Source organism: Lepidochelys kempii, chromosome 4 (assembly GCF_965140265.1).
Source record: "Lepidochelys kempii isolate rLepKem1 chromosome 4, rLepKem1.hap2, whole genome shotgun sequence".
Lineage (NCBI taxonomy): Eukaryota > Metazoa > Chordata > Testudines > Cheloniidae > Lepidochelys > Lepidochelys kempii.
The window spans coordinates 18,060,208-18,073,483 of NC_133259.1; the positions used below are offsets into that span (position 1 = coordinate 18,060,208).

The following is a 13,276-nucleotide window of genomic DNA, read 5'->3' on the forward strand; positions in this document are numbered from 1 at the left end:
TATACACAAAGTAGATTTTATATAGACTATAGGAAATGTTCTTTAGCATGCTCAGTAATTGCCACACCCTTGTCAGAAATTTTCCTGACATTTCTAGCTTTGTCTCCTGCTCTGCCATATGCACATATGTGGAAAACCAGGTGACTACTTTCCTCACTGCTGCAGTCTAAAAGTCTCTGGGTTATACAAGCATTTCATCGGTGGTTCATAAATATAGAATGTGGGTTAAACCCTTAACATTTCTTCTAGATTCATAGATTTTTAAGTCCAGAAGAGATCATTGTAATCTGTTCTATGCCCCTCCATAGCACAGGCCATGAAATGTCACCCAATTATTCCTGCATAAAATCCAATAACTTGTCACTGAACTTGAGCATATTTTTAGAAAGAGATCCAATTATGGTTTAAAGACTCTGATGAAAAATCTACCACATCGCTTGATGATCTGCTCCATTTGTTAATTACTCTACTGGTAAAATGTTGTACCCTATTTGCCGTTTGAATTAAGTTCGTTTCCCAAGGGGCATGTGGAAAACGTCTTTCTTCTTCAACACCACCATAAGCACTCATGGTCCAGTATCACATCTCATTGGCTGGGTCTTTTGCAAGGAAACTGACTTCCCTGTCTTATTAATAAAACACATCTTATTGTGTGTATTCATGCAAGTATATGAAAACAACATTCAAGAATTATTACTAGGCTTGGAAATATTTAGAGATCCTCACTTACTAGAACAGAATTATTGAAAGGCACTTGTATTTCAAAGGTCTCCAAAGACCAATGGATGCCTCAAATCAGTGATGTTCATGAGAGTAGGGCACTAAACTGGTTTGCTTTATGATAGCAGCTAATTCACAGCTTTTAAGAATAGGCTTATGCCAGCAGTACAGTGGCACACTTGCAGGGTGAATAACTGGTGGAAAACTCTTCTAGTGCTCAGCACAATCTGAACTCCAATGTGGCAGATCTTTGGAGATGGAAAGAATCTCTGGATGGCTCGTATGAGGTGTATGAGGCCTTGTCTACAGTTTAACTGAAATTGGTTTTAAAATGGCCTCAGTTAAACCAGAGCAAAACCTTGCATAGAGACACTTATTTCAGTTTGGGTGGCTAGTTTTGGCATAGCTTAAACTGAATCTTAGTGAAGATTCAGTTAAGATAAACTGAAATAAACTTACTTTAAACTGAAATAAGAGTGGCCACACAGATTTTTACTTTAGTTTTAACTAAGTCCATTTTCAAACCAATTTAATTTAAAGTAGTATAACTGTCTCATTTTGACAAGCCCTCAGGTCTATACAGATTGCTGAGGAGGTGACGGAAAGGTATTAAAATGTGCATGGCAGAACATAACTGCAAGCTAGACTGTATTTTCTTGAAGGGAAGCAACATATTTTCAAGTATTAGGATTCTTTGCAGAGAGATGGTCATGGTGACTGTCTTCTCTGCTGCCAGTTTCACTTCCTAGAAAAACTCTCCATTGTTTTGCTCACTGCCTCTTTTGTTAGAATCAATAGTGTAGAGCCTTTTGTGTGCCATCACAGTTAAAGCTCTGTAAAATATTTCCAGCTGAATTAAAAATATGAAATCAAAGGATTTTTTCATTTTTTGATTCATAGGAAGAAAAACTGAAATTTTGCTTCATTTTGCTCTAGAATAGAACTATATTCCAGTGCAAATAGGATCTAGAATTCCCATTTTGATAGTTTCCAGTCTTTTTGTGGATACTTGTATCTTGAGGGTCTCTATTTTCTCCTTTCCTTTCAGTCACTAGTGTTTTCTCTTGTCCTTTCCTGACTGTAGATAGTAATTTGGCAGCACCTTTTGGGAACACACTGTTTCTGACCAAATACTCAAAGTCTTATACTTTTCTGCCTCTCCCCAAAGGTCAGAATTTGGTTTGCCTTTGTGTCTGGAAAGAGGGCAGAGTTTTTATGACTGCAACAACTTAATTCCCAAAATGATGTCAAAGTAATATTGGGAGAAAAATCAAAGGTAAGCAGTGTCTTACCAGTGTTTGGTCCGGAATCCTAGCAACTGCGTCAAGAGAGAGAGTAAAACCTTGCAGCTGCTAAGTGCTTAGGCAAAATATTATCTTTAGAGTTTTGTGTGTGTATTTAACCTCAGACTGATGGTTTCTCCCCTTTCATCTTCTGTCACAACATTTCTGTGTCTATGCAGCTAATTTCCTCAGGTTTATGCCCACTTTGTTAATAGTGTGTTGTAGGTAGCCCCATCCATTATTACAGTTTTAGACTGGAAAATGTTTCACGTCAGTATGGGGACAATGGTATTTTCTCAATCACAGCATCACTGAGTAAGTTTCATTTTGTGTCTCTAGTTCAGCCTTGTTTGTTATAGTGTTTTTTAATAGAGTTCTGGACTCATCAATCTGAAGTTCTTATCAAAGGAGATGAAATTTGCCCCATGTAGATATCCATCATGATGCTGCCATCCACTTCAGCCCTATTTTGAGGGGGGGTTTAAGGTAATTCATGAACTGGCTTTGCACTGGCCCTCTGCACAGGGGGAATTTCACCCAGGGAAAATATTCACTGATTTTTAAGATCAGAAAGGACCACTGTGAAATCTAATCTAAGCTTCTGTGTAACACAGATGGTAGAATTTCACCAACAGATTCCTGCACTAAGCCCAATGACACATTTGACCTAGAGCATCTCTTTGAGAATGAATTCATAATTAAGTAGGAGCTAGAGGTTGCTAATGCCTTCCTCCAGCTCAATAGGTTATCCTCTGCTGAGTACAGTCCAGTAACATTTACATTGCTGCCATTGTTCCATACATAACGGAAGTTTTCATTGTTCACACTAATCTAGCATTTCTCTCTAACCCCCATGGTGTCTCTTTTTTTGCTTCTAAAATTATTTAATCAGACTGTAGAGTAGTCACATGGTTGGAGATCCCCTTACTATTTGTTTATAGCAACAGTGATTTTCTTTTTCTTGCTACAACCCTCTTCTAATTTGTAATGAAATATTTTCAATTACCAATAAAGACGGTGTCATTTTAAAGTTTTACATTTTGTTGATTAAATGGCTGGTAGAGCAAGATGGAAATGGGTCTATTTAACGCTGGCAGCGGCTCGGCTGATGGTGAAATTTTGTCCATTTCCATTAGGATGGAAATTCCAAAAATACTGATAGAGATGGGTTTAACTGCAGTGCTCGGAACAGCTTATCAAACTCTCCAAACTTAGTATTGAACTCAGTCAAACTCTCCAAACTTAGAGTATTGACCTTGTGAGCTTTTGACTTAGCTCATTACAAAGGGAGTGATTCTGACATATAACACCTCCAAAGTATGGGGGTGACCAGATCTCAGCTTTTGGTTTGGGCCCACTTCTTAAATTTAAATAATAGTTTCCAGTTGAATTGGGGTTGACACTTTGCAGATGTAGCAAAATTCTCCTCTGTGTAGAAGGCTATCAGAAAGCCGCTGGTCAAGTCCAACTTCAGCCCTGTCTAGGACTTATATAAGTATAAGTGGTGCATGGTCTTAGTGAGCTGATCCTTTATGAGGATGAATTTTACCCATAGTAAGGAAAGCTACTCTCAATGAGAGTGTGTAGAGTTCTGACAAAGCAAAACAAGGGTAGCTTACTTCTGCTTCTGTCAAGGTTCCTTCCCCACTCTGAAGTCTAGGGTACAGATGTGGGGACCTGCATGAAAACCTCCTAAGCTTACTTTTACCAGCTTAGGTTAAAACTTCCAAGGTACAAACTATTTTACCCTTTGCCCTTGGACTTCCACTGCCACCACCAAACGTTTATCTGGGTTTATTTTATTAGGAAAGTGTTGTTTGGAAACGCCTTTCCTCCCAAAAATCCTCCTAACCCTTGCACCCCACTTCCTGGGGAAGGTTTGGTAAAAATCCTCACCAATTTGCATAGGTGACCACAGACCCAAACCCTTGGATCTTAAGAACAATGAAAAAACATTCAGGTCTTACAAGAATAATTTTAATAGAAGAAACAGTAAAAAAGAAGCAACAATAAAAAGAATCACCTCTGTAAAATCAGGATGGTAAATACCTTACAGGGTAATTAGATTCAAAACATAGAGACTCCCTCGAGGCAAAACCTTAAGTTACAAAAAGACACATAGACAGGAATATCCATTCTATTCAGTACAACTCATTTTCTGAGCCATTTAAAGAAATCAGAATCTAACACATATCTAGCTAGATTACTTACTAAGTTCTAAGACTCCATTCCTGTTCTGTCCCTGGCAAAAGCATACAGACAGACCCTTTGTTTTTCCCTCCCCACAGCTTTTGAAAGTATCTTGTCTCCTCATTGGTCATTTTGGTCAGGTGCCAGCCAGGTTATCCTAGCTTCTTCACCCTTTACAGGTGAGAGGATTTTTCCTCTGGCCAGGAGGGATTTTAAAGGGGTTTACCCTTCCCTTTATATTTATGACAGCTTCTTAAGAAACTGAGTAGGGTTTTAGTGTGCATTTTAAAGGTGCACCCTGAGAAGAGATCCTTCTCTACATCTTAGAGTAAATGTCACAGGACTTAACAGTGTTTTTCCAAAGGTATTTAAAATAAATCTAAGTAGTTGCAGAAATGTACAATGTGCTTGCTTTATTGACCTTGGTGCATTGCCAGGTGCACCCAATGTATTTACTCCCCACCCCTGGCTTTTTTTTTTGTTATATATTTTTATTTTCTCTGTCACTTTCTCTTCCTCATTGTTCCCATATTGCTAGGAACAGAGAATGCTGATTGTTAAGGAAAAAAAACCCTGCTACATTGCACTTTAGATATTTTCTCCTAAATAGGCAAGGACAGGAATATTAAGCAAAGTAGTCTTGTGAGAAAACGTCAATAAGCAGAACATCGATAAGTAGCGCTTAAGAGCTTCTTTTGTTTGACTTTTAAAACTACTTTACCTGCAAACACAATTTATTAGTGACAATTTGGGACCAATATAATATTGAGTATTTTTGCTCAGTCCTTAAGTTGCCATCTCTTTATGCAATTAATTTTGATGATATTTATTAACACCACCACAGCTCCCTACAGTATTCTGACTGGGAGCTAGAGATCAGCCCTGATGAAAACACTGGATCACCTCTGAGGGAGAGAACTTGGACAGGGGAGAGAGGGAGCCATGAGTTTAAGATGGTGCACCCCATAGTGTGGGTGCTGAAACCCAGTTATCTAGAGTGGAGGCAGGAAGACTTGCAGGACATAAGAGCCAGAAAGAAACTAGAAATAGGGAAGAAATATATTGTTGAGAGTGCTAAGATGGGACTGGATTCTGGGAAGGAGAGAAATTTGGCCCAAAAGAGACAGCTGGGCTCTGAGGTCCTTTAAGGAGCCAAGAAACTTTCCCAGTACCAACTGAACCAACCAATCTTCTCATCTACCCCAGACTGGCAGGGCACCCTGATTTTTCATCATTTACAAAATGTGAGATTCTAATCACCGTGCACCTACTTAAACTCTGCAGGAGTAAGTTGCACAAATTAGCTTCCACTTCACCCAGGTTTCAGAGACAGGTTTCAGAGTAGCAGCCGTGTTAGTCTGTATTCGCAAAAAGAAAAGGAGTACTTGTGGCACCTTAGAGACTAACCAATTTATTTGAGCATAAGCTTTCGTGAGCTACAGCTCACTTCATCGGATGCAAGTACTCCTTTTCTTCTTGATAAGACAGCAAACCAACATCTAGTGTTTGGGGAGAGGATGGATGGTCTTGTCACTAAGGCATAGCTCTGGGGGTGCTATGTCTCAGGTTTCCTTTGTGACCATGCAGAAAACAAAGCTTCTAAATCCACATTTAGACACCTATATTAGTGGCCTGTTTTTCCCCCAAAGCTGCTAAGCATCTGTACCTCTGAGTTTTGAGACTGCTCATGCGAGTCATTTTTTTCACTTTTGTAAGTGTTCGCAGCATCTCCCCCTATGGGAAAGAGAAGATTAAGCTACTGTTCAAGATGTCACCCCAACGTTTTCAAAGGGATTTCATCTGTGCTTCATCCTTATCTTGCTGCTAGATGCTAGTGAGTTATTGTTATAACAGAATATTTATTCAATAAATTGTAGCTGTGCATCATCCACCCTTGTACCTTTCTTAAGGTTCTGTGGAATTCAAACAAATGAACTTAGATCTCTTCTAGTGTACCACAGAAGGGTTAGCTAAAGCAAATAAATATCCAGAAGAAAGTCAAAGTAATAGAACAAAAAATTATGCCATTTACAGAATGCCTTAGGCACTGGGTATGTCAGACAGATTGCAACCAGAAGAGAGTAAGGTACAAAATGAATCTATTGCCATGACAGTGAAAATGGGAAATGCCATATAGTGGGTTCCATGGCTACAAAACACACCAGGAAAGCGTGCGATGTTGACTGTGGTGAACAAAGAAATTTTCCAAAGCAAACAGTGAATTCAATACCTTCTACATCAGTACTAGTAGGCAAATGGCAATGGTACCAAATGCATTCTTGGGCACTGGAACAGGTCTCCCTTGAATGTAGAGTTGTGAGCTGATGTGGAAAGTTAGTAGGTATATAAATAAGCTAGATAAACTACGAAGTAATGTTTTAAAAACCGTATATAATGGTCCAGCAGTAGCATAAACCATTCCTGTCAGATGAGAAAACACCAGCAAGATGAGTATTGTCCTTTTAGAAAATGAAATCCTTACATCATGCTCCCTGGGTTTCTGTAGGTCAAAATTCCTCAGCATACGTCTTTCAGGTTTGGTGACAGCCACTCTTACCTTCAGCAGTAAATTTTAAAATAAAAATTCTCTTGTGCCACATGCAATATTAAGGGCTAGGGGTGTGTGTAAGTGTAAGTAACAGCCCAATTCTCATGCCATTCCAGTGGCACAAAAGGGTCATAAAGCTGCTTTGAAGGGCCATCTGGGGATTCCTGTGGTTGGAGGGAGAGTGACTGGAGTATTTTATGAGTATTTTATGATACTCCAGTTGCCCCAACTTCTTTTGGGAGCTGTTTTGCTCAGGGAGAAGCGGGGAAGTAACTTTGAGCCACCTTTGGCGCCCCCCCAGATGCACTGAGGACTATCAGTTATCTACCCAGGGTTAATTTTTCCTCTTGGTCTTGCTGTACTCTTCCACTGATTGCAGTGTTATGGGTATCTTACTTCACCCCTTCATACATGAAATTAGTTTTGAACATCTCTAGTGCACTTAAAAAAAAACCACTCAGGCTTCTTTCTACTATCTTACACATATCCTTCAATTCCTCCCAGGCCTTGTACCCAGATTGGTAGGTGTGTTGTATTTTGACATGGAAAATGGTTTGGGCACCTGCCAGTATCAATGAGGGTTTTTCTTAGCCTGTATCCTGTGTTCCTTCCAGTTTTGTCAATGGTCCTTGACTATGGAAATGCTAATATTCATGCCTGCTTCTTATGGCTAATGAATGACTTGATGATTATGATGTACATTTATAAGGCATTTCCCACAATGAAGGATTCCAAAGCACCTCACAAAGTGGTTTATAAATAGGCATTGCTTTATCATCCTCTGAAATTCAGGGTTGCAAGATGACCTTGATTAATACTGCATGGCAGCACTGTTAGAACAAGTAACAAACCAGACACCACTATATCATATGTAATAAAGAAGGAAACCCAACCACAAAAACTCTCTTTGCCATTGTTTATGTATTAGCGCCTGGATTTGATGGGATAGGCATGTTTTACAGTAAATATTTTTTTTCCAAATGGGCACCTGCCTTCAGAACTAGCAGCAGCAACCTGCTTCCTTCTAGTGCCACATGTATAAATGAGGCTGGCACAGTATCTATTGGAGCTATATTTATTCATTATTGGCACTAAATGTTTCATTTTACTCTCTTGCTTGTTTTCTGCCTCTGCATTTAGGCAAGAATGTCTCAGAACTGGAAATGCCCTAGGGTTGTACTACTTTTAACGGCAGAACAGTAATTTCCTATCACTTAGACAAGAGAACTTGTTTGTTCATATGCCGCTCTCATTCAAATAAATGAAAACCAGAGAGTTGTAAGTGACAGAAGAGCCCCCCCCCATACTTTTTGTACAGTGCTGATGGTTGTGATCCATAATCTGAAGCTCCCATATGCACCAGCACCTCATTGGAGCAGGCAAGGTTCTTGATGGTGGAGGGCCTCCCAGCCCATTGAAAATGTTTCTTTTAGTATGTCATTCTGGCTGCTCTCTCTGTGAGGTTGCATTTGCCAGCAAACCAAGCCTAAGGCAAGCACAGGTCTCCTGCTGTGCCCATGTTTAATCTCATCCTTTTCCTCCCCATATAGAATGTTTACATGTTCTGTTTCTGTTTGTCTCCGCCTCTAGTTTGTTAGGCACCAAAGTTGCATCTTCTAAAGGTAATGCTGACACTATCTCAACAAGGCACCGTCCCTCCTGGAACTTCTGTGCTAGCCAGGAGAATGTGCTAACATCTTTACACTGGGTGAGGCATGCCCTTCCATTAGCAGCCAGCCAAACGTGCTGGCATAGTATCTGTGTGGAAGGGAGGTGGTGAAGAGTAGTTCCATGGCTCTGCTTCCTCCTTGCTTCATTTGGAGTGGTTTGTTTCCCAGGGGATGCTAGCAGGGAACAGTCCTTGGGCTCAGGCGAATTCAAGGGGTCCTTGTTTTCAGCTAGTTTCTGCACAAGGGGATAGTTACTTGTGCATTCCCTCTCCTCTTGTGTACCTATGCAAGCGCTGGCCACAGTCTGATAGAATGTCAGTCTGTCTCCCAGGATTAGTGACAGGCAGAGTTGAGATTTGGTGCTGTCTGGATAATTAAGGAACCTTCAGATGCATATTTGAATCTTCCTTTATTAAAAAAAAGCAGTAAAAATCCCTATTACAATATATGCAATAATTGCCCCAAACTGCTGTGTCAATGTTGTAAGCTGCAGTGTCTGAGGAAGTGAGCTGTAGCTCACGAAAGCTTATGCTCTAATAAATTGGTTAGTCTCTAAGGTGCCACAAGTCCTCCTTTTCTTTTTGCTCAGTAATGAAATTTATATTTTTAATTGTTTTCAGAACCTTTACTAAATCAAAACTTCTTGATCTGCAGAATTGGCTTGGAAATCCTGTGAAAATTATTCCAGTTCCAATATTTCCTGGTAGTTCTCATGATATTTAAGTATTGCCTTCTTCACTTAGAACTGGAACTAGTCAGCATGGAGGTGTGAGAAATAGTCTGGGGGAGGAGAAGTCCATTATAAGAACCCCTCTGAATCTGCAATAGTTAGATACAAATATATGAATCAAGTTTATATGTCACCTAAATCAGTTTTCCTATCTTTTTCCTGGATTCCTCAACTGAAGTATGCAGAAATGCACCCAGATCCTTTGTATGTTAAGTGGCATTTAACTAACTATACACTCCTAACTTACGCAGTAAACAGAACTCCCCACTGACTTGAACGAGGAGTTTTGTTTGTTTGTTAAAGTATCATATGGTTCTTTATCCCTAGTACAAGGTTATTTTATTATCACAGTACAATATCAAAAATGATATTGCTCCACACAGGAATCTGGGAGAGGAGATCTATTCTCTGACTGGAATTTTGTGCTTCATCTGCTATGATAACGTATTAACATTTATAATTTTCCAGCTGAAGTCATATTTCCCCACCAGATCTGTATGATGGGTTGAGATGTGTTGGCATTGAGCAGTATGGTGGAAGGCAAGAATTACAAGTCACTTCCCTTTGTGAATGTGGGGAAAAGAGAACAATGTATTCTGTCTGAGATACACTCCCGAATAGTCACTGAGTCAGTCGGTGTTCTAATGAATTTAGAAGACAGACTGTTGTGTAATTCAGATGGTGAATAACTCTTTTTACAATTCTGCCTTCAGTTACATAGATATGTTTCCCATAGAAAAACATGAGTTACACCCATGTAACTCAGGGTAGAATTGGGCCTTTAGAATAAGCGCAGCACTCACCTTCAAACCACTCTACCAACGTTAATTCTGAGGACATGTCTTTCAGGCAGGCAAACCGTAATATTTCCCTATTCCTTTTCTTAAAGAGATGGAGAAATTGAGGCAGAGAGGTAAAGGCCAAAAACTTAATGGGAACTGTAAGTACTAATCAAGCCCTGGCCATTTTAAGTTCCTAAATATGGATTTAGTTATCAAATAATAGAAAAAAATTGCCCCAAGTAGTCTTCTCTGGGCTCCAGATGGACTCTGTGTCAGACCCAGGGTCAGTCTGTGATCATCTCCTGTGCATACCCCAGTAGAATTTTTCCTTTTCTTGAGGAAACCCACAATTTACTGTATGTGTAATGTGCTAGGTGCTCCCACAGGTCTCCTGAGATCATATTAGTGAGAGAAGCTGAAGCGCACTCCTGTGAGGCAAGCAGTCTGAGACATTTTCTTTTTCGTGTCTGGCTGCTTGAGTTAACTATAGAACATGGTAATCCCCTCTGCGTGTCATCCTCAGAGCTGTAACAAAGCAAAATGATTTTTGTAATGCCTTAAAATAAGTAGAACAGAGCTGAAAGTGCTTGTTGAAGATAAGTAATGAATGTAGAGGCAGCATGATGTTATAAACAAGCCTGATGCTATGATACAAGATGATGTGGAATTGAAAGTAATACTTTGCAAAGCATGATGTCAGGAGGCATTCAGGTAAGTTGAGCAGGTTGCTTTCATTAACGGGATGAGATTCATGGACCAGGACCAGCCAGCAGTGAGTGTAGTTACAGTGAATGATCAGTATGTGACGAAGCTTGGCACAGCTGATGTTGCAGTGTCAATCAGGGTTCCAGAGATATCTGAGAAGTGAGCTGTATGGCTAGGAAGGGATCCTCTCCCACTCAGTAGTGCTGCTGCTGGTGTGTTTCAGGGCAGCCAGTTGCCAGTGAAATCTGAAACCTGAGGCTGCGTCTGAGGGCTGGCCTTGCTAGGTTGTTCCAGCCTTCTGTACTGTGTATTCACACATCCCTGCACACACAATCACTCTCTTTCTAACCTTCTGGACTACTCCTTCTGTGACTGCTAGGATTTCTCAAGTACAGGTGGTGGTAGTGGAGCGCTTCGGAGTTAAAGTAACGCAGTCCTCGGGGATCGAGTCTGCAGATGGTCTGAGCATTCAAGAGAGAGAGGAGAGGAAATTTTTTTTCTTCGCAGTGACAACTTAGTTTAGCACCACCGTATTTCCTCTCTGAAACTGTCTTGTGAAGCTACCACGTTTATGGGTCTGAATATTTCCCCCACTTGTGGGAAGTAGAGTGCTTGGTTTTTTGTTTTCTCCTTTCTTATTCACCCGGGTGGAGTGGTTTTCTCGAGCTGCTGCTGGTCTGGATCAGCGCTGCAGTTGGAAGCAGGGTAGGTGGAATTAAAGTGGTGTTTGTGACAAAACTTTGAAGAAGGGCACATTCTTTTGACAGGACAAACTCTGACTGCAGACCAGGAAGCCACAGCAGCAGCTGTCCGTGACAATGCTGTTCTTGTCTTGGAGAGGGAGGCAGCTCTGAGGATTCTGTTCTGTGCTGCTATTTTTTTAATTACAAACTTTGTCACAATGTTCCTTTTTTATTTCTCCCAGGGATAAAAATAGAATATTCTGTCATCTAACTCCAGATTAAAAATAAATAAAAACAAAGGCTCTTTGTGTGTTCTGAAATTCCCATGTTAATATTCATCTTCAGATTTGTAATAGTTCTCTTTGCATGTTCCTCTTTGGTACAAATGTCTGGAGTTCAACTCTCCTAGATAACAGGCTCACCGGGGCAGAATTTGTAATAAGTGCTTTGATTGTAATCACCAAAGAGTTAGGAAATCTTTAGTGGATTTTAAAGACACCCAAGTGGTTTTGTGTTTAAGATAAGAGAGCTGCAGAAATTGTGGATTTTTTGTCCCCTCTTTTGAACTTGTATAAAATATATATCTAGTATATCTCAGAAATATGGATATATGCTTGCAGAGTTTTGAGTTCTCTTTTTAAAACAAATCTTAAATAGGATTTCTAGTATAGGAGAGTTACTGAGTACTGTGACTTGTTGTCCCAGACCTCACTAGATATTGACCAGAAATAAACAGCATGATCCTTTTTAGGCACAAATGCCAATATATCATACATATGTAGAAAAAGGGTCCAGATTAATCCATTGTGTAACCACAGTGACTTCAATGGGGCTACATTTACCTAGATATGATAGATGAATTCAAAACATCGTTCTTCGGGTAACTTCTTTTGTTGTTAGGTATCTTGTCCTAAAAAGAGACATTACTTTTATCCAAGTTTCAGGAGGAATTGATTTATGTTGGGTGTCTTGTATTAAGAAATGAGAGAGGGGGATTGATCCATAAACAGAACAAGGCATGCTGCCCTCACTAAGACAAGCTGATTGGAAACTTGTGGTATGTACAGATAAGTACAAATTATTACCAAAAAGCAGTATGTGCGTCCCATAATCAAAAGCAGAGGTAGATGGAGAGAGAGAGATTGAGTGAAGTCCTTATCCCTAGCTCCCCCTGAAATTCAGATGCTATGCTGTGGTGTTGTTTTTGTTGTTGAAACAGGCATTGGTGGCACATGGTACAATGAGTTTAGAGCCAAAAACTAAAATGGGCTTACAAGTTCCCTTTTTGTGTGTGACTGGCATCTTGTTTGTTGCTTTAGTTTCCTGTTTGTTTCTTCCTTGAATGCTGCTGTCTCACTTTCTTGCAGCTCATCTCTCCTATAAAGTTACACAGGGATAGATTGAGGTTTAAGTGGGTGCCCACCCAGAGAAGCCCCACAGCCAGCCCAAGGACAGTAGTGAGTCCAGTTTTCCTCCCTGCCTCCCTCCTTCCTCAGAGAGAGTACATCACCAGATGATTTCTGGCTTCAGGGGGATGCTGCATGGCATTACTTCTGAAATCTGGACTTCTCTGGTGGCTGCAGGTTCAAATCCTGCTGTGCCACGGGCCCTGTAGCTCAGCTTACTTTTCACTGGCTTTTTGTTCTTTGCTAGGAAGATGAAGCTCACAGAGTTAGATGCAGGAGGAAATAAGACCTCTTAGATGTAGTTGTTGCAAAACTAACAGGGTGAACTCTTGATACAAACATGTCTGTCGGAGCATCAACAACAAAAATCCCCTGTGAGATTGTCTGTAGCTTTGCACAGCTACAAAACACACACCGCTTTCAAGGACTTTCATCTACTATGGTTTTATTCAATACATGATCTTAAATACACTAGGAAAAAGTAGGATGTATAGATGAGTCATAGCAGGTGGCACAAAAGTGGTTTGCATCTTATTACTGTAGTGCTTTTTTCTTTAGG

General features: G+C 40.2%; 1 protein-coding gene across 2 annotated transcripts in view; it reads left to right on the forward strand.

Annotated features, from left to right (window-relative positions):
• Window positions 1-10,983: 10,983 nt before the first annotated feature.
• ARHGAP24 (Rho GTPase activating protein 24) overlaps window positions 10,984-13,276 on the forward strand; it is a 337,318-nt gene continuing 335,025 nt past the window's right edge. Inside the window, exon 1 of one of the 2 annotated variants that reach the window (XM_073340570.1) lies at window positions 10,984-11,333. The gene's annotated coding sequence lies outside the window, so the exon portion shown is untranslated. The remainder of the gene's footprint in view (window positions 11,334-13,276) is intronic. The other variant, XM_073340577.1, reaches the window with a different exon arrangement.